At 37.0% G+C, this 22,769-nt stretch overlaps 1 pseudogene; it reads left to right on the top strand.

Annotated features, from left to right (window-relative positions):
• Positions 1-3,784: 3,784 nt before the first annotated feature.
• On the top strand, positions 3,785-4,453 carry LOC139004936 (zinc finger CCHC-type and RNA-binding motif-containing protein 1 pseudogene; annotated as a pseudogene).
• Positions 4,454-22,769: the final 18,316 nt, after the last annotated feature.

Raw genomic sequence — 22,769 nt, 5'->3', positions numbered from 1 at the left:
TCCCCATCCCTCCCCCCATTCATGGGCAGTGATCACTTTTAGCTTCCTGGAGAGAGCTGCCTAGCAGGGCTCCAGCTTCTACTCTTGTGTCTATTACGATCTCTACTCCTCATCCAGGTGTGCATTTAAAAAAAATTGGATCATGTGTCCAACCTTTTGGAAGCCCTCTAATATCTTCCCATCTCACTCAGAGTAACACCTAAAGCTCTTCAGTGATAGGGGTGACATAACTCCTGCTCCTCTTTCTGTGCATAGCTTATTCATGTAATTCCCACAATTCTCCTGTTTCCTCACAGTGGGGTGGGAGTAGTGGTGATGCCCTCTCTGCCAACCACTAACCCAGCTGGACAGCTCCCGTGAGGGCTGTGCCCTCTGACTAGAACACTCCCTCCCCACCCCACACACATACACAAGACTCAGGTCCTCATCTTCTCCAAAGCTTTGCTGAAATACTGTTGTATCAGTAAGCGTTCCCTCAGAGAAACAGAAGCAATGGCATATATATGTGAAGAGGGGTGGGTTTTATTATTTGTTTTATTTTGTTTTAGTGTAACTGGCTTACATGATCTTGGAGACTTAAATGCATAGGGCAAGAAGGACAGGCTGGAACTCAGGGGCATGCACGTAAGCTCCAGGTCACAATTGGAATTTCTTTTTCAAGGAAGCCTCGGTGCTGCGCTTAAGTTCTTGCAACAAATTGACTCAAATCCACCCTTATGATTAAGAATCACCTCCCTTCATTAGACTAAACTGACGATAGACTTTAATCCCATCTACAAAAAACTTGTACAGAAACACTTAGAATAGTGTTTGAATAACTGGGACTATAGCTTAGCCAAATTGACACATAACATCTTCTCATTGAGGTCCCTCCTCACCATCCCCACTAAAACTGCACCCCCACCACACCATAGACACCTGTCATGCTTTATTGTCCCAATACATTGTGCCTCCTACAGCGTAGTAAATGCTCCATGAATAGCGGTTAATTTTATATATCCTGGATATATGAGAACACTACCCAACACATTATCAATACTTAAAAATATCTATTGAACAAACACATAGAAAGCCAGAGTAGGAAGAGAAGAAAAAAAGGTAAAGCTATGGCATATGGGAGAAATCCCTTGAAATTTCCCAGAAAAATATGGGGGGGAAATGTCAAATATAGGTAAAAGTCTAAACAATAACCAAGTAATTCTTTATACCCTTTAGCTAGATTCCAAAGGTTCCAGAAAGCATTCTCCCAAAACTATACTACTATCTCACACTTAAAATTATTAATATTATACTTTTTAGTAAATATTCCCTATTCAAATTCCAGAATTACTTATCTGATATTGCATATTTTAAAAGCAGACTTTGCTTCATAGCATTTCTAACACTGGTATTTAGTCAAAGTTTACTCATTTCACATGGTTTGTACATCTCCTTACTCTTTTAATCTGGACCAGTGCCCTCACTTGTTTTTTCATTGTATTACTCTGAAACACCAAGCCAATTAGTTGTCTTATAGAATAAATTGTTTTGTGAACTTGTCTGAAACTGTTGTGTCATAAAATGTATCCCTCTCCTTCCTATATTTTCTATAAACTGGGAGCTACATTTAGACTTTTAGAAAGCATATGTAAGCTGTTGGCTTTTTTATGCTTCACATGACATCACATTAGCTGTCATACAATCTCAGTGTTTCTTGATTGGTAGCATCATGCTTGAATAAGATCTTTTGAGAGCTGTTATAATCCCTATTATAACAGGCTGCCTCATTTAGAAAACATGCGTTACATACTTTGTGCTTAGACTTCTGCTGCTACTTTTAAAAAGTGTACCCTTATGACAGTAGACACATTATGTGGTATTCCAGAAAACGAAAACTTCAAAAATCTTTGAAACCTAACTTTAGATTTGTCCTTAAATAAAGGTAATGTGGGACATAAAACGCTGAGGTGAAGATAAACTCTGCCATAGACTCACTAATAAGGAGCCAAACAGCAGGAATGTAGCAGAGTTAAATAAATATTGAATAAGTATGCTTCCATTTGATTTTATACATAAAAATTTTACCAGGAACTAGTTGCATTATATCTATCTTATCAATAATTAGAAAACTGACAAATGAGTTGCAAAACACGGGTATTTTTTAAAGCAAAATATTATTTTAACACATTTCATAAATCTTAGAACGAAATACATATATATATTTTCCCATGTTTGATATATATGCAAGTGTGTGTGTATGTGTGTGTGTGTGTGTGTGTGTGCGCGCTCGGGTGCGCGTGTGCCCACGGGTAAGAATGTTTCTGGATATTCAAAGAATCATATTTTTCTTCTGACAAAGCAAACTTAATAGTGGTAATATGTATTTTATATTTATTTTTAAATACATTTGTAAATCTACCACTTAGAACCCAAGTCCAGTCCTGTTTTCAGAGGCCATTTTGCAGAGAAGTCTGGCTGCTTTAACGGTGTAGGAACAGCTCTCCTGTTCACCTGGGTACCACATCTCCAAGATACAGAGCTGCCAGACACAGGCTGCCTTTGCGGTAGCCCTCTGATGTCACAGTCTCTACTCCAACCAAGTGCACATCCTTCCTGGGTTCTCTGTGCTCTTTGAAATTGGAGGCTGTCTTACATCTGAGTACCTCACACAGCCTTGGTGATTCTGTATGTCCAAATATAACGTCTCCTGATCTCCCATCTTTCTTTTTTTTTTTAAATATATTTTATTGATTTTTTACAGAGAGGAAGGGAGAGGGATAGAGAGTTAGAAACATCGATGAAAGAGAAACATCGATCAGCTGCCCCCTGCACACCCCTTACTGGGGATGTGCCCGCAACCAAGGTACATGCCCTTGACCGGAATCGAACCTGGGACCCTTCAGTCCGCAGGCCGATGCTCTATCCACTAAGCCAAACCGATAAGGGCTCCCATCTTTCTTTTAATATATTCCTCTGTCCTTGAAGTAAGCAAAAACAATTCTCAATTTATTATAATTTTTAAAAAATATATTTAATTGCTAGTGCAAATGCCTTAGAAACTTGTGCATACACAAATGCACGTGTGCATTCTAGTGTGTGTGTGTGTGTGTGTGTTTGTGTTGCAATAGCTATGGTTGTGGATGTGATTATTATTGCTGTTGCTTGAGTTTTTAACCACTTCTTTATAGAAATCCTAGAGATGATGAGAAGAGCTTGCAGAAAAATAGCCATGGTGAAGAGTGCTGTTAGATGTAGGGGAGGTTTTTGGATAACAACATCAATTCTAAAACGTTGGCCACATGTGATAAAAGTAGCCTACAGGATGCAGGACTGGAGACACTCCAGAAACCTCTACATGCCCCACTTTTAAGCTATGGTTTAGAAACAGTAAGGTTTTCTTTGCATTTATCATAATGTTTAAAGCAGAATAGATATTCAACAAATACTGAGGGAAACTAAAACTGCTGTTTGGGTGGATGTGAAAGGATTTGCAATCTTGGCTGCCTCTGGTGAAACGGAATCTCATACCTAATTTTTCTCCATTAAGATTTTTCGTTGGTGCTGGCTGTAAGTAAATTGTGGTAGACATGTTACAAGTCTGTGGTCACTCTGAAATTTAAATCTAATCCTCTGTTACAAAAACAAGTTTATACCAGAAAGTTGACTAATATCCCTCAAAAACATATACAAATACTAATGTTAAGAATATATTTAGAGGCCACACCCTTCCCAGCCCCAGCGATGCCGAGGCCACTGCGAGGGGCAAGGAGTCGTCGGGGCTGAGCGTCCCCGGAGCCGAGGGCCCGCCCCACTGGAAGAAATGAGTGGTGGATTGGCCCCAAGTAAAAGTACAGTGTATGTATCCAACTTGCCCTTTTCCCTGACCAACAATGACTTATACCGGATATTTTCCAAGTATGGCAAAGTTGTAAAGGTTACTATAATGAAAGATAAAGATACCAGGAAGAATAAAGGTGTTGCATTTATTTTATTTTTGGATAAAGACTCTGCACAAAACTGTACCAGGGCAATAAATAACAAACAGTTATTTGGTAGAGTGATAAAAGCAAGCATTGCTATTGACAATGGAAGAGCAGCTGAGTTCATCCAAAGATAAAACTACTTTGATAAATATAAGTGTTGTGAATGTGGGGAAAGTGGACACTTAAGTTATGCCTGTCCTAAAAATATGCATGGAGAATGTGAACCTCCAAAGAAGAAAGAGAAAAAGAAAAAAAATAAAATTCCTGAACCAGAAGAAGAAATTGAAGAAGTAGAAGAAAGTGAAGATGAAGGAGAAGATCCTGCTCTTGACAGCCTCAGTCAGGCCATAGTTTTCCAGCAAGCCAAAACTGAAGAAGAACAAAAAAAGTGGAAACCCAGTTCAAGGGGTCCCTCAACCTCTGATGATTCAAGACACCCAAGGATAAAGAAAAGCACATATTTCAATGATGAGGAAGAACTTGGTGATTAAAATTATATTTATTATGTAAATATTTTTTAAAAATTTTAATCTTGGAGTACCAAGTTCAGTTGGAACTAAAGATTGTTTTAGAATTTGATCATAAAAATACTTAATGCCAAGTAATGTTTTACTATAAAATAGTTCACCCTAGCCAGATAGCTGAGTTGGTTATAGCATCATCCCAGTACACCAAAGTTGCGGGTTCAGTCCCCAATCAGGGCACATACAAGAATCAATCAATGTATGCATAAAAAAGTGGAACAACAGCCCAGCCAACGTGGCTCAGTGATTGAGCATCAATCTAGGAACCAAGGAGGTCATGGTATGATGGCAGGTCAGGGCACATGCCCAGGATACAGGCTCAATCCCCAGTGTGAGGCTAGCAAGAGGCAGCCAATCAATGATTCTCATCATTGATATTTCTATCTCTCTCCCTCCTTTCTCTCTAAAATCAAGAAATATTTTTAAAATTACTATAAAGTAGTTATTGAAAAGAAATTTTAAAGTATCATGCTTCTGCCTTAGGAGAGTATTAATAATAAAGATTTGTTAATAACCATTAATCTTGAAAACAGTATATTTGAATTAAAAAGAAAATATATAATAATGCTATTGTCATCCCAAGAAATAAGGTATATATTAAAAAGATTTGTTTGAGGGTTCATTTAAAAATGTATTAGTCTTGATTAGTTTACATGAGGACTTTTAAAATAAATTTCACCAGCAAGAAAAAAACCTTCATAAAGACTGGAAAAGGTTGAATGATTTATTGTTATTAAATATTTTTTTTTTTTTTTTTTTTTTTTTTTTTTTTTTTTTTTTTTTTTTTATTTTCCTCTTAAAGTATTACAAAGGGTATTACATAAGTATCCTTTTTCCCCCCCCCCCCCGCCCTTGACAAACCACTACCCTCCCTTACCCCCCAGTGTCTTATGTCCATTAGTTATGCTTATATGCATGCATACAAGTCCTTCGGTTGATCTCTTACTCCCCTCCCTCCTGCCCCCCAACTCTCTCTGGCCTTCCCACTGCAGTTTGACAATCAGTTTGAGGCAGCTCTGCCTCTGTATCTATTATTGTTCAAAAGTTTGTAATGGTCTTTATTATCCATGAATGAGTGAGATCATGTGGTATTTTTCCTTCATTGACTGGCTTGTTTCACTTAGCATAATGCTCTCCAGTTCCATCCATGATGTTGCAAATGGTAGGAGTTCCTTCTTTTTAACAGCAGCATAGTATTCCATCGTGTAGATGTACCACAGTTTTCTAATCCATTCATCTACTGATGGGCACTTAGGCTGTTTCCAGATCTTAGCTATGGTGAATTGTGCTGCTATGAACATCTGGGTGCATATATCCTTTCTGATAGGTGTTTCTGGTTTCTTGGGATATATTCCTAGTAGTGGGATCACAGGGTCAAATGGGAGTTCCATTTCCAATTTTTTGAGGAACCTCCATACTGCCTTCCATAGTGGCTGCACCAGTCTGCATTCCCACCAGCAGTGCACAAGTGTTCCTTTTTCTCCACATCCTCTCCAGCACTTGTCGTTTGTTGATTTGTTGATGATGGCCATTCTGACAGGTGTGAGATGGTACCTCATTGTTGTTTTGATTTGCATCTCTCGGATGATTAGTGACTTTGAGCATGTTTTCATATGTCTCTTGGCTTTCTGAATGTCCTCTTTTGAAAGGTGTCTATTTAGATCCTTTGCCCATTTTTTGATTGGATTGTTTATCTTCTTTTTGTTAAGTTGTATGAGTTCCCTATAAATTTTGGAGATTAAGCCCTTATCCGATATGACGTTGGCAAATATGTTTTCCCACGAGGTGGGTTTTCTTGTTGTTTTGTTGATGGTTTCTTTTGCTGTGCAGAAGCTTTTTATTTTGATGTAGTCCCATTTGTTCAGTTTCTCTTTAGTTTCAACTGCCCTAGGAGCTGTATCAGTGAAGAAATTGTTTTGGCATATGTCTGAGATTTTGTTGCCTTTGTATTCTTCTAGAATTTTTATGGTTTCCTGTCGTACATTTAAGTCCTTTATCCATTTTGAGTTTATTCTTGTGTATGGTGTAAGTTGGTGGTCTAGTTTCATTTTCTTGCATATGTCTGTCCAATTTTCCCAACACCATTTATTGAAGAGACTATCTTGGCTCCATTGTATGTTCATGCCTCCTTTGTCAAAAATTAATTGAGCATATTGGTTCGGGCTAATTTCTGGACTCTCTATTCTATTCCACTGATCTATATGTCTGTTCTTGTGCCAGTACCAGGCAGTTTTGAGAACAGTGGCTTTGTAATACAGCTTGATATCTGGCATTGAGATCCCACCTACTTTGTTCTTTCTCAGGATCGTTGCAGCTATTCGGGGTCTTTTTTTATTCCAGATGAATTTTTGGAGAGTTCGTTCTAGATCTTTGAAGAAGGCCATTGGTATTTTAATGGGAAGTGCGTTGAATGTATAGATTGCTTTGGGTAGTATGGACATTTTAATGATGTTGATTCTACCAATCCAAGAACATGGTATGTTCTTCCATCTGTTTATGTCTTCCTCTATCTCTTTTTTCAACGTCCTGTAGTTTTCTGAGTAGAGGTCTTTAACCTCTTTAGTTAAGTTTATTCCTAGGTATCTTAATTTTTTTGGTGCGATGGTAAATGGGATTGTTTTTCTGATCTCCCTTTCTGAAAGTTCACTGTTGGTGTATAGAAATGCCTCAGATTTCTTGGGGTTAATTTTGTATCCTGCTACATTGCCAAATTCATGTATTAAGTCTAGTAGCTTTTTGATGGAGTCTCTAGGGTTTTGTATGTATAATATCATGTCATCTGCAAATAAGGACAGTTTTACTTCCTCTTTTCCAATTTGGATGCCTTTTATTCCTTCTTCTTGCCTAATTGCAATGGCTAATACTTCCAGTACTATGTTGAACAGGAGTGGTGAGAGTGGGCATCCCTGTCTTGTTCCTGTTCTTAGGGGAAATGGTGTTAGTTTTTGTCCATTGAGTATGATGTTGGCAGTGGGCCTGTCATATATGGCTTTTATTATGTTGAGGTATGATCCTTCTATTCCCACCTTTCTGAGAGTTTTTATCAAAAATGGGTGTTGGATTTTGTCGAATGCTTTTTCTGCATCAATTGATATGACCATGTGGTTTTTTTCTTTCAATTTGTTTATGTGATGTATCACATTTATTGATTTACGGATGTTGTACCATCCTTGCATCTCTGGGATGAATCCTACTTGGTCATGGTGTATGATCCTTCTGATGTACTGCTGGATCCGATTTGCTAAGATTTTGTTGAGGATTTTGGCATCTATGTTCATGAGGGATATTGGCCTGTAATTCTCTTTCATTGTGATGTCTTTACCTGGTTTTGGTATTAGGGTGATGCTGGCTTCATAGAATGAGCTTGGAAGCGTTCCTTCCTCTTGAATTTTTTGTAGTAGTCTGAGGAGGGTAGGTTTTAGTTCTTCCTTGAATGTTTGGTAGAACTCCCCTGTGAAGCCGTCTGGCCCTGGGCTTTTGTTTGCTGGAAGCTTTCTGATGACTGCTTCAATTTCTTCCATAGTTATTGGCCTATTGAGGTTTTTAGATTCTTCCTGATTGAGTTTTGGAATGTTGTATTTTTCTAGGAATTTGTCCATTTCCTCCAGGTTGTCCAGTTTGTTGGAGTAGAGTTGCTCGTAGTATTGTTTAACAATCATTTGTATTTCTGTGGGGTCTGTTGTTATTTCGCCTCTATCATTTCTGATTTGGTTTATTTGGGACCTCTCTCTTTGCTTCTTGGTGAGCCTGGCTAGGGGTTTGTCAATCTTGTTTATCCTTTCAAAGAACCAGCTCTTGGTTTCATTGATTTTCTGTATTGTTTTTTTGGTCTCTATTTCATTGATTTCTGCTCTAATCTTTATTATCTCCTTCCTTCTGCTCACTCTGGGGTTTTCTTGTTGCTCTCTTTCTAATTCTTTGAGTTGTAGAGTTAGATGATTGACTACCATTTTTTCTTGTTTTTTGAGATAGGCCTGTAGAGCTATAAACTTCCCTCTCAGGACTGCTTTCATTGTGTCCCAGAGGTTTTGGATTGTTGTGTTTTCATTGTCATTAGTGTCCAGGATGTTTTTAATTTCTTCTTTGATGTCATCGGTAACCCAATCAATATTTAATAACATGCTATTCAGCTTCCAAGTGTTTGAGTATTTTGGGTTGTTTTTATTGTAGTTTATTTCTAACATTATGCCATCGTGGTCTGTGAAGAAGCTTTTTATGATTTCAATCTTCTTGAATTTGTGGAGACTTTGCTTGTGACCCAATATGTGGTCTATTTTTGAATATGTCCCATGAGCACCTGAGAGGAATGTATATTCCGCAGCTGTGGGGTGAAGTGTTCTGAAGATGTCAATTAAGTCCATCTGATCTAGTGAGTCATTTAGGATTGCTGTTTCTTTGCTGAGTTTTTGTCTAGCGGATTTATCCAGTGATGTCAGTGGTGTATTAAAGTCCCCTACTATGATTGTATTGTTGTCGATCTCTCCCCTGATATCTTCCAGAAGTTTTCTTATGTATGTGGGTGCTCCTGCATTGGGTGCATATATGTTTACCAGGGTTATATCTTCTTGTTGTATTGATCCCTTTAGTATTATGAAGTGGCCTTCCTTATCTCTGGTTATGGCCTTCACTTTGAGATGTACTTTGTCAGATATAAGTATTGCTACCCCAGCTTTCTTTTCCTTTCCATTTGCGTGAAAGATATTTTTCCATCCCTTCACTTTCAGTCTGTGTGAGTCCCTTCTAATGAGGTGGGTCTCTTGTAGACAGCAGATGTATGGGTCATGTTTTTTTATCCATTCAGCCACTCGATGTCTTTTGGTTGGAGCATTTAGTCCATTTACATTTAAAGTTATTATTGAAAGGTATTTGTTTGTAGCCATTTCTTTTTGTGTGTGTGTGTGTGGCTGTTTTCTTTCTGAGCTTGATATTTCTTCTTTTTACACCAGTCCCTTTAGCATTTCTTGCATGGCTGGCTTGGTGGTGATAAACTCCCTTAGCCCTTTTTTGTCTGTGAAGCTTCTTATTTCCCCTTCGATTTTGAATGATAGCCTTGCTGGATAGAGTATTCTTGGATTCAGTCCTTTGCTTTGCATCACTTTGTAGATTTCCGTCCATTCTTTTCTGGCCTGATGTGTTTCTGTTGAGAAATCATTTGATAATCTAATGGGAGATCCCTTGTATGTTACTTTCCGTCTCTCTCTTGCAGCCTGTAAGATTCTCTCTTTATCCTGAACATTTGCCATGGTAATTATGATGTGTCTTGGTGTGGGTCTTTTCGGGTTCACCTTGTTTGGGACTCTCTGGGCTTGTGTGACTTTTTTCTTCCCCACCTCAGGGAAGTTTTCTGATATTATTTCTTCGAATAGGTTTTCTAATCCATGTTCATCTTTCTGTTGTTCTGGCACCCCTATTATTCGTATGTTGTTTCGTTTCATGTTGTCCCAAAGCTCCCTTAGGCTCTCCTCCTGTCTTTTAATTTTTTTCTCCATTTGCCGTACAGTTTGAGTGTGTTTTGCTTCCTTGTCTTCTAATTCACTAATTCGGTCCTCCGCTTCTCCCAGTCTACTGTTGATACTTTCAATGGAGTTTTTTATTGAAGCTATGTCACTCTTCATTTCTTCTTGGGACTTACTTAAGTTGTTGATTTTTTCATCTGTTTCTTCTAGCTTCTTGCATAAGTAGTTGAGTTTTTCATCTGTTTCTTCTTGCTTCTTGAACATCTGGTGCATGTACTCTAGGAACCTTATTCTGAATTCTTTTTCCGTCATGTTGCATATCTCTGTCTCACTTAGCTGCTTTTCTGGCGAGTCCTCCTTTTCTTTCCTTTGGGGGTTTCTTTGCCTACCCATGTTTGATCTCGCTGACATATGTAGATGTTGAGGTGTTCAGTGGCTGCTCCCTGGGTGGCAGGGGCTCCTTGGGTTGTGGTTGCTGCTCAGACGGTTGCGGTAGCAGCTGCTTTCCAGTTGGCAGCAGCTCCTCTGGTGGGTGTTGTTCACAGCTGTGTTGGCTCTTCTGGCTGGTGGGGGGAGGCTTCACGTACAGTTGCTGTTCCACAGACAGAGGGTGTGGTGATCAGGAGGCTGTGGTGATCAGGAGGCTGCGGTGATCAGGGGGCTGCTGTTGCTTGGATCTGCTGCATTGATTTAAAGGCACAAAATACAACAGAGCAAGGCACAACGTACCAGGCACGGTCTGGGAAACGCTCCTCTTACCAGCACTGCATGGTCTGGGAAACGCTCCTCTCTTATGGACACTGCATGGTCTGGGAAACGCTCCTCTCTTATGGGCACTGCACGGTCTGATCAGTTCCTCAGGATGCCCCCTTTAGTCTCAGTTCTCCGCAATCACAAAATCCAAATCTCAAATCTCCTGGCACCAGCAAACCCGCGGAACTCCTTACCCTGGTCAGGGTCTGTGTCTGTCCCAAGAGACGCGGCTGTCTGCCATGCGGACTCCCTCCGACCCTCTGGGCTCAGGTCTGGCAAACTTTCCTGCCCAGATCCCTGGTTTTTAACCTTTCCAGGGGAGGTCTGCCCTTCCAGGCTGCAAGCCGTCTCACCAGCTGAGTAAATTTGCCAATTCGGGGTGGGTGTTATTAGTTTCAGCTGCTTACTCCGTTTGCTCCGGGACAAGACCTGGGACGCGTCTGCCTATATCGCCGCCATCTTGCTTCCCCTCTATTGTTATTAAATATTTTAAAAAATTTCAAAAAAAAGAATATATTTAGAAAATGCAATATGCAAATACAATATCTATATATATAATACCCTAATATGCAAATAGACTGAATGGCAGAACAACCAAGTGCAATGATGTGTGCTGACCACCAGGAGGTGGATGCAGAATATGGCTGGCATCGGCAGCAGGTGGCAGAGCATGGAACATGGTGGGCATCAGTGGCAGTGGGATGGTGGAGGAGGTAAGCGGGGGCGCCAGACAAAGGTCGGGTGCTTTGTCACTGTCATTGGGGCAAGCCTCTGGTGGTTATTAAAAATTCTTTGCTCCCACATGCTGCAGTCCCACCCGACGCTCACACTCGCTGCCAGCTCCTGGCCCCGGCCCCAATTGCTCAGCGCTGTCAGTGGGTGCGAGTGGTGGCTGCCAGCCCTGATTGCCCCTGAGGACTTCTCCACCTCCCCCTGCTCCTGAGGGGCAATCAGGGCAGCAGTCACCACTCTCACCCATTGACAGCACCGGCCCCAATTGCTCCGGGGCATCAGTGGGTGCAAGCAGGGCAGCACTGTCAGTGTGTGGGAGTGGCGGCGGTGGTAGCGGGGCTGCTGGCAGACAGGGAACTGAGGGCTGCAGTGTGAGGGGCTGGGCAGGGGTGCAGAGAATGGCCCGAGACCTGCCCCTGTGCCCACTGCAGCCTCGCAGCCCACAGTTCCTTTTAAGGTGCATGAATTCGAGCACTGGGCCCCTAGTATGTATATAATTCATCAACATTTATCAAAATAGTTTGTGAAGTTTGTGTATGAGGTCAAATTTGCATTATCTTTTAAAAAATATGTAGATTTAATTTTCTGCTTTTGGAGTTAATGGCACACATATTTAAGTGAAATATTTCAAAAAGAAACATATAACATTTTTTAATACCTTAAAAAGCAATAAAGCAGATATTTTGAAAAAATTGAAAAGAGTTGTATATTTTACTCTAAACTTTAAAAAAATCTCTATTTCCAAATTGGAAATAATTATTGGCTTCTAATTAATTGAAATTAAAATTTGTAATAAAATAGTAGGATAATGCATGTAATAAAAGTTGTCTCAGAAATTCTGAGGTCAAGTCATTAACGTTATAATTGATATCAAACAGTGAATTACATTTGGATTAATAAATTTATTCATCCAACAACTATTTAATATATATCTGTTAGTGTAAGAGGCCAAAGTGGATATATATATCTAAATACATAAAAATCTTCCTGAAGGAACTTACCAAAGAATATTCATGGAAAAAAACTATGCTATATTATAATTTCTCTGCATTGTTTTTTTATAGAGGAGCTAGTTTAAAGATTGAATGTCCTACAAGGAACAACTATATTCTGAACAACAGAAAACAAATAGACAAAAAGTAAATAAATAAATAAAAATAAATAAATAAAAACAGAGCCTCAGGAACTTATAGAACAAAGGCAAAGATCCACATTATATCATTAGAAACCCAGAGGCAGAGGTAAAAGAAAGCGGAACTGTTAGAGTATTTGAAGTAATAATGGCCGAAAATTTACCAAGTTTGGTGAAAGATACAAATATACAAAACAATAAAATGGAGTGAACCACAAAAAGAATGAAATAAAAATCCACAACCAAGACAGATCATACTTAAACTTCTGAGAATGAAAGACAAAGTCTTAAAATCAGACAAAGAAATAACACATTTTCTAAAGATAATTAAAATGACAGCAGATTTCTTATCTGAAACCATGGAAGTCAGCAGGAGGTGGCACACCATTTTACAGGTGTTGAAGGAAAATCTTCAGGGAAATTCTGCTGGGGTCCAGCTAATTGGGGTGAGGGGGCTGATCGGGGGCCGGGCCAGTAGGGGAGAGGGGCTGTAGGAGTTTGGGGGGGACAATCAGGGCCCTGATTGGGCAGGTTGGCCACTGCAGTGCACATCATAGCAACTGGTCATTCCAGTTATTCCAGTTGTTCTGCCATTCTGGTCACTTGGCATATATATATATATATATATATATATATATATATATATATATAAATACATATATATTTACATATATATATACATATATATTTACATATATATATACATATATGATATTTTCATATCATAAAATGTTTATATGTACTTCAAAAAATGTCTTATTGTTGTTAAATCAAATAGATACTTTCAAAAACAATTATAAAATATATAGGAACTATTTAGGAAATTTGAGTATTAACTAAATATTAGATATGAGAGGCCTGGTGCACAGATTCGTGCACATTGAAAGGAAATTAATTAGAAGAAATATTTTTGAGGCCTGAGAGGGACCACAGAAGGGCTCCAGGGCGTGTCCGGCACATCTCGTCCAGTCCAGATTGGCTGGACCCCAGCAGCAAAGACTTACATTGTATTTACATATATAAACACTAACATATAATGACAAAAATCTTTAAAATATGAATGATTGAGTTAGGTAGTGAATATCCAGGGATTTGTTATACTATTAATTATTCAAACTCTTCAATATATTTTACTTATTTTTTTAAAAGATTTAAAGCAAAACAAGGGAGAAAAAAAACAGAATCACTTTCTTTTTTTTCTTTTTTTTTTTTTTAATATATTTTATTGATTTTTTACAGAGAGGAAGGGAGAGAGATAGAGAGTTAGAAACATCAATGAGAGAGAAACATTGATCAGCTGCCTCCTGCACACCCCCTACTGGGGATGTGCCCGCAACCAAGGTACATGCCCTTGACCAGAATCGAACCCGGGACCTTTCAGTCCGCAGGCCGACGCTCTATCCACTGAGCCAAACCGGTTAGGGCCAGAATCACTTTCTTAAATTAAAAACAAAGTGATGCATAATTCTAATCTGAAAATAAAATAATTCTATGCTAAGACATTGTTGAATTTAAATGTATCTCATTCTTTAAATTTTTGTTTTATTTGTCACTCAAGTACATTTAATACGTTAATATAGTGCTACATGTAAATACATATTTTATATGATCAAAAGTTAGTGGAAACTACTTGATTTTGTTGTTCCACCAATTCTCAATACATGATCACTTCTGGTCCTAAATAATTTTTTAAAAAGTGGTTTCTGTTATGCATTTACCTCAGAATGTTGAAATGGTTTCAATAATAAATAATTTCAGAAGCTATTATAGGGAATATATATGACCTACCCACAACAATAAAATGATTATAGTTTACAGAATTAAAATATAAGGATACTCTGCCCTGGCCAGTGTGGCTTAGTTGATTGAGTGTCACCCCATGCACCTAGAGGTCACTGGTTCATTCCTGGTCCAGGCACACGCCTGGGTTATGGCTTGATCCCCAGAAAGGAGAGTGTAGGGACAGCTGATTGATGGTTCTCTCTCTCTCTCTCTCTCTCTCTCTTTCCTTCTCTCTCTATTAAATTAATGAAAACATATTTTAAATAATAAAAAATCAATTCAAAGTAATAAGGGTAAAAAAAACAAAAATTGTTTCAAAGGACAGTAAGAATATAATACATCCAGATTTTGTTTTGTATTGGGATTAATGTAAGTTTAATGTGGATGGGAATAATTATGTTAGACACACAAAAAAATTGTACAACTGAGTTTAGGAGGAAATAAGTCTCAGTGGAATTGCTAAAAAATTATTTTCAGGAATTCAAAGAGGTGACATTTTTTCTTGAAGCAATGGAATGGAACGCATATGGTTTAACATATTAATGAATTGGCATATTCTGAAGCTAATTCAAAGTGTAAAAAGTTATAGAGGAATTGACCTTAAGAAATCACATCATTTCCAAATGCAAGACTATTTTTGGAAGGTGTGGCAGTTTCTAGGCTCAGTGCACATTGGGACAAAGTTTCCCAGGCTGAGAAGATCAATAGTGCATTTGAAGGAAACAAAAGAGTTGGAACACAGCTGCAAGAGAGAGCACCATTCCTTCAGGTGGAGAGGCTGACAGGCTTCAACAGCCCTTTCAAATGCTTTCCCAGGCCATCCATGGCACTCTGTCTCATTGTCATTGAACTCCAGCCACTTCACTTCTGTCTAAACCCTCCACAATAATCAGGTACAAGGAAACCACACCATCGGAGGAAGGAGAAAACTAAAATGAAACCTTGAGTTAAGCCACAATAATCCATTCTTAATCCCTACCTCTAAACTTGGGCTGAGATGCAAGGGAACATGCACGGAAAGCGATAGACAAGTTTGAAGACAATTATTATCTTTTTCTTTCTAATTTTGAGCTGACACCTGAAGTCTCTGGATGCCTGACAGAGGATCAAAAGGTAAATTCACCCTACCTGCAGCCTCTGACGCCTCGTGTCCTTCACCAGTAAAACCTCTTTAAAATTAACCAGTAAGGCAGTAGTGCAATTAGGACCTGGTTATTTTAAGAACAAGTTCTCAAGGATATTAGGGGGTTCCTAATTTTATTGTAGGTAGTCATGTAAAGGGACACTTTGCAATATCTATTAATCTTGGATATTCAACCACAAAAAAATAGTTATTTTATCTCAGGGATGCTGATTGAGGCATCTACCACATTCAGGTTTTTATTCCACACATTTAGAACAATTTCAACTGTAAAGGTGGCTTTGTCTACTGACCTGTAATATTTTCCTAACAAATCGCTCAGTTTAACTAAAGTATCATCCTCCCTTTAAGACAGTTGGCTAATGCTATTGTCCCGATTTAGAACTGCTTATTCAACTGAACTACACAATGTGCATATCAGCTGCTGCTGGGGAGATGAACTTTATCTTCTCTTCATTTGGTTAAAGCATATGGTGCCTTCCTTGTTTTGAAATAAAATAGCACTGGGCATTCCTTCCCTGCCCATTAGAGTCTTTGGAAACACACATATATATTTCTGGCTTAGTTAAGAATTTCATAAGCAGTGGTGAAATCAGAGTTTATTATAACTAGCTATATTATAACTGCCCTATTTAAAATGTGAAATTTATACTTAAGAATTATTATGCACAGTGGCAACATATTAATACTGACTTTATTAGCTCATGGACTGCTATGTACAATGAGTTATATAAAAAGTTGATTTTGTTCCTGCTGACATTGTTTCCACCTTGCAGTAATGGGAGCTGTAGCAAATCACATTTAACAATCTGTGGGTCTCTGACGCTCAGCCTTTTCATGCCCCTGAAACACATTTTAAAAACTGGTGCCTCTTGCAAGATGAGGATCAAATGTCAGCGTTGTGAGCAGCCTAAGAAAGCTAACCGCTGAAATGGATAAATCTCAGGTTCATATTGTTTAAATAGATGACTTTGCTTAAAGAATGGACATTCAGTTAGAGACTGATTTCATCTTCAGAAAAAATGATTTTAAAAAGAGAATGACAAAAAAAGAAGAGGGCAAGCAGATTTTTTTTTAAAAAAAAAGGTAAAGTCATATGAATTAAAAACCATCACAAACATTTGGAATAACTTTAATTGCTTGAACCATAGGACTGTTTGGGATTCATCTTTTATAATAATAAAACTTACCTAAGATGATCACTTTGACCGGGTGTACTTTATAAGAGATTAGGAAGTTTTCCAAGCAGTTCTTCTCAATCCTTAATGGTGTCAGTTTTGATGGAATGGAAGCAAGCAGTGGCCAGTTACAGTGACATGAGGGAAAGCCCTGTTTAAACACACCAAAGTCACATATTGAGGCAATAGAACCTTAAAGAAAGGTGGTTTTAATAAAGAATTCTTTTTATACTGGACGTATTTGTTTAGATTTATATCCTGTAGACTCTGATGACAACTCAATAATGATTGCTCCAGACCTCTGTATTAATAAGATTTAATATAGTAAAGTTTCCAGAAATGTGTTTTTTGAAATATTATGAGTCAGGAAATATTCCTATGAAGCTGAATCTCATCAACAGATTTTATGAGTTTGAATTCAAAGAATTATATATAGTCTCTAAGAAAAAAATGACCCCAAAGCAAGCAAATTAGTTAACTAGTTCTTATGAGTGACAGATATGTATGCTAGAATGCAATACATCTTCTATGAACCTTTTGAAGTTCACATTTTTGGAGTTAATAGTAGAATAGAATCCATTCTGTTTGCAGATGTATTGCATTGTAATTGCCAAAGGTCTTGGGCCAAAATATTAGTTCTTTTAAAACACACTACAGATTTAGAATTTTTAAGTGGGTCTCTTAGATCATTCAAAATAGGTGAAAAATTATATGTGGGAAATACAAAGAATTCAGTATGTATGAAGCAACTTAAGTTAACAATGAGGATAAATTTTTCATATATTAAAATCATTTTAGGATGTTTTCATAAGTACAGCTTGATGTTAATACAGTTATTTTATGACCAGAACAGAACATTTGGGATCGACATATGTGAAAAAAAAATATTTCCTGTGATTTACATGGTTATTTAACTTACTCTGAGGCAATTTATTACTTCTATATTTTAATTTCAGTGCTCTTTTCTAAATATAAGAAAAATTCATCTTATATTATCTATGAACTTATTTAATTTTTAAAATCTTTAATAGGAATGAAAATAAGTTCTTTAGCAGTGAATTTTTTTAAAAAAATATAAAACTTTTATAAGTTTTTAAAATAATTATTCTTTAAATTTGGAACTTTATAGGAAAACATAGGAATAATTCAAGTGTATTTGGATGCCTGTGTGTATAAAAATCTTTTAATATTCAGTAACACCAATCTCATTTCCCATTTTTCTAAAAGAAATTCTATATGTAAATTAACGAAACAAATAAACTAAGAACAAAATAAACCTTCAAGTAATGCATCCAACTTCTATAAAATATTTTTATTTTTCTCATCATAATGACATTATTTTTTTCCTTTCAGTGCAGACTCCTCTGAAGGTAATGATCCTACTACTGACAACACTTTGAAGTTTGATCAACTATATTTAATCATAGTTTCTTTCTTCAATACATGATTTACTTACTGATTTAATAAAGATGCATGAACAATATATAAGATCAAATGACAATCTAGAGACTGTGTCTAACAATAGTCAATTTATTAAAGGTATTCATATAATCAGCTCTTTAATATTATTCAGCTATAAGTAATTTGGTTAGAGCCATTTTCCAAACTTCAATCTATTTGATGAAGTCATCAAAATTTATATTGTTAAAAATAAAACATCTATAATCATTAATACCTGAAATGAAAACAATACAAATGAGTTATAAACATATAATATACAATCTTTCTTAGCAGAACTTGAAATTAAACTTTAAAATATAAATATTTAAAAACAGACATTACGGAAACAAACAGACACAGAGAAAAAAACTGATGGTCATTAAATGGGAGAGGGCAAATGGGAGAGAGGCTGAGGAATGAGTGAAAAAGGTGAAGGGATTAAGCACAAATTGCCAGGATACAAATAGTCACAGGAATATGAAGTACAGCATAGGGAATATAGTTAATAATCTACATTATAAAAGATCAGGAGCTGTCACTTTCTAAACAACCAGATGGATGACCGGTCACCAGGTGGGGGGGGGGGGAGTTGCGTAAGGGCAGGGGTGCTGTGGGGGGCAGTGGGGCCAGGTGGGTGTGGCGAGGTTGTTAGCAGCCACTGTGGCTGCTGGCGAGGCCCAGAGAGAGAGAGACAAGGGCTGATCAGCAGCTTCCACAAAGGCTGAGGATCAGGCCTAGAGAGAGGCCCAGAGTCAGAGGCAAGCAGAGGGGTTAGGGGCAATCAGGCAGGCAGGCAGGTGAGCGGTTAGGAGCCAGCAGTCCCAGATTGTGAAAAGATGTCTGACTTGTGGGATCGGGCCCAAACCAGAGATCAGACATTCCCCAAGGGGTCCCTGATTGAAGAGAGTGCAGACTGGGCTGAGGGAACCCCCCACCATGGACAAATTTTGTGCACCAGGTCTCTAGTATTGTAATAACTATGTATGGTGTCATATGGGTATGATACTTATTGGGGTGGTCATTTTCTAGGATATATAAATGTCTACACACCATGTTTACATCTGAAATCTGAAACTAATCTAATATTGTATGCAAACTGTAATTGGAAAATAAATTAATTTTTAAAAATAAAATATACATGTTTTATTAACTGTAATAAATACTGAACCTATAGAAGAGATTCTTTTGTATTAAAAGCAACAAAAATCATCTCCAATGAACTTGTAATTGTCAATGCGATATCATACTGATGACTGTAGTTGACATATTAATATTTTCTGTCTTTTAAATTTCTTTGATTTATATAAGAACATAGAAGATTTTCTGACACAATGTCATTCTAATAAATATGGTATTTCAAAAAAGTGTTATGTTTTGTCAAGGGAAATTGTACATAGAAGCATTGATGGTAGCAATATAACTTCCAAACCAGATTTCTCTAAGGAAATGCTTCTGGAAAAGTTTTTATTATAATTGATGTGCTATGATGTTATGAACAGAATTTTCCAGCTGAAAATATTTTCATGGCTTATAGTCAGCCAAATGGTCTGGCTGTTTTTGACCACCCACTTAAGAAGAGAAGATCCGGGAATTATTAATTTCTTTTCTCAGAAGTCTTAAGTTCACACTCTTGTACTCCTCCAGATCCTCTAAATTTTTGTGCTGTATATAAATATACATAGGTATATATCAATCAGTATCTTTTCACTTGCTTTCTCTTTCATCATCCTCCTTATGTCATCTATTATAAACACTTTTGATAAATCATATACCACAATTACAGTTTTGATCACATTACTCATTCTCAAAACCCTGGTTGATATTTGAGAATTAATCAATATAATATAGGGAAGAAAGATTATCTGATCACATCAATTGGTAAAGAAAAAATATTTTAAAAGTTCAAACCCATTCATGAAAAACACAGAAAAATAACAATAGAAAACAATTTTAACTTGATAAAGATACTGTATAAAATTTAGAGCAAATATTATATTTAACATTAAAATGATTAATTATTTCTATCCAAAATAATTTTTAGAAAAAGGTGGGTTTCCACTCTTGCTATTCTTGTTCCATGTAGTGCTGGGAGTTCTAAATAGCATAGTAATGCAAGAAAAAGTAATTAAATACATAGTGTTTGGAGAGGAAGAAATAAAAATGTTCCCATTTACAAATGACATTGTTAGGTAAAAACCCTAAAGAAACTACAAATAAGCTCTTGAAACCAATAAGTGAATTCATCAAAGTAACAGGATATAAGAAAAACATAAAAAATATATTATGTTTCCATATACTAGCAATGACCACTATGATAGTAAAATTAAAAATACAACTCTATTTACAATCACACAAAACAATGAACTACCTGAATATAACTCTAAGAAAACATGTATTAGACTTGGATCATTAGTTAAGGAATATTTCTTACCTAAATATTTACATTTCTTCTTTATATTATCACTGTGCAGATGAAAAAAATCAAAGAAGATCTAAATAAATGGAAAGGTTCACCATGTCCATAAACTGGAATATTCAATATAATAATAATGTTAATTCTTCCCAAATTGAAATGCAGATTTAATGCTATTTTTATAAAAAGTTCAGCATTATTTCATATAGAAATACCAAAGATTAATAATAATACTATTTTGAAAAAGAACAGTAAAGTGAGTGGAAACAGGCCACACAACTTCAAGATACTGTATTATTGGAAGTGGGTTAGCCACATACATTAATAGTTTAGTATAGAAACCCAGAAATAGACCCATAGAAATTTGTCCAACTGATTTTTTACAAAGGTACAAAAGCAAATCCATAGAGGAAAGACAGCCATTTTAATAAATAGTACTGGAACCATAGGACATCAATAGGCAAAAACAAACACAAATTTCAACCTAAGTCTCATATCTCATACAAAAAATAAGTAAAAATGAACATAGATTTCAACGTAGAATGTAAAATTATAAAGCTCTTAATAAAACATACAGAAGTAAATTTTTGAGACTTAGGACTAAGCAAAAATGTAGAAGTGACACAAAAAGCACAATTCATAAAAGCTAAAATGATCAACGGACTTAATGTCTTTAAGAAAGTATTTGTTGTGACAAATAGGACAAGCTACTTGGGGAAAAGACATGAGTGTACATTTCTCTGAAGAAGCTACAGACATGGCAAAGAAGCACAGAAAATGATGCTAATCATTAGTTATTTGAGAAATGCAAATTAAAACCACAATAAGATACCTATATACTTCTATCACAATGACAAAAATAAAAATTACTGACAAAACCATATGTGGTGAGGATGCAGAAAATCTAGATCGCTCAATGTCCCATTGCTAGTGGGTATGTAAAATAGCACAGCACATTTTACAACAAGTTTACAGTTATAAAAAAAATGCAAATACGATATGAGCCAAAAATTGTATTTCTGGGCATTTATCCTACATAGATAAAGCCTTATGTTCACCCCAAAAACCTGTACACATGTCTACTAGCAGTTGATTTACCATAGCCCAAAACTGGATAGAGCACAAATGTCCTTTAATGGCTGAATGTTTAAAACAAAAGAAAAAGAAAAAATTGGGGGGAAAAAACAAACAAGACAAAACTGGTACACCCATATTATGGAGAAGTATCTATAGTAATAAAAGCCTAATAAAGGATCACCTACCGGATGAAGCCAGGGCTGTGAGGGAAACCCGGGTCCTGGGTGCCAGAGGGAAGCCAGTGCCAGCAGCTGGGGGAAGGAAGGCCTACTCTTGCACAAATTTCATGCATCAGGCCTCTGGTTGATCAATAAAAATGATGGACTGTTGGTGAGAAATGCCAATACCTAAAGGTTAATATTTCGTATACATTTATATGACATCCTCGAAATGACAATATTGTAGAAGAGGAGAATAGATTAGTGATTTCTAAGTGTTACGTTCCTGTAAAATGAACACTAAAAGAAGCAAAGGCATTTATTAAGCTGGGACACAGAGATGTGACGGAACACAAAGGCAGAGAAACAGAGCTTTGAAGTGTGAGAATGACTCTACCTCCCATTGCTGGCGTGATGACTGAGAAAAGGGGCCAGGGACCAAGAAATATGGGCAGTCTATAGAAGGTAAGGAAAACCCTGGGCCATTAGCCAGCAGCCTCAGTCCTCCAACAACGTGGAACTGGATTTGCCCAACAACCTGAGTAATCTTGGAAGCATATGTTCTTCTGGATGCTTTTGAAAGGACTGCAACCCTGTTGACACCTTGATTTTGTAAAACCCAAGCTACATGGTACTTAGACTTCTAATCTACAGAACTGTGAGAAAATAAGTGGATGTTTTTGTTTCTCTACAACAAGCATAAGTAGGATGTTAAATATCCATGTACAATTTTGTCACATAGAATCTATGGCATCAGTCCTTGAATCGCAGCAAATGGTTCTCACACAAGGACAGGATCCAGAGGTATGCATGGAGGTGGTAGATTCCCTATACTGCTCTTCGCTTAACAATTCACTGATGATAGCCAGGTATACCTGAGTAGCAACCAAAGAAAGGGTGGGATCAAAATGGAGTCATTAAATTTAGTTTCAAATATTTACCCTCTAATTCAATAAGCATTTGATTCATCACCCTCCAAATCATTAGTTTATGCAAAACTTCTCAATTGTGATATGGCCAT

This window comes from Myotis yumanensis, unplaced genomic scaffold, assembly GCF_028538775.1.
Source record: "Myotis yumanensis isolate MYYU_CA2020_CCGP unplaced genomic scaffold, mMyoYum1.0.hap1 SCAF_3, whole genome shotgun sequence".
Classification (NCBI taxonomy): domain Eukaryota; kingdom Metazoa; phylum Chordata; class Mammalia; order Chiroptera; family Vespertilionidae; genus Myotis; species Myotis yumanensis.
The sequence above is the reverse complement of the archived record's forward strand: the minus strand, read 5'-3'. Positions and strand labels throughout refer to the sequence as shown.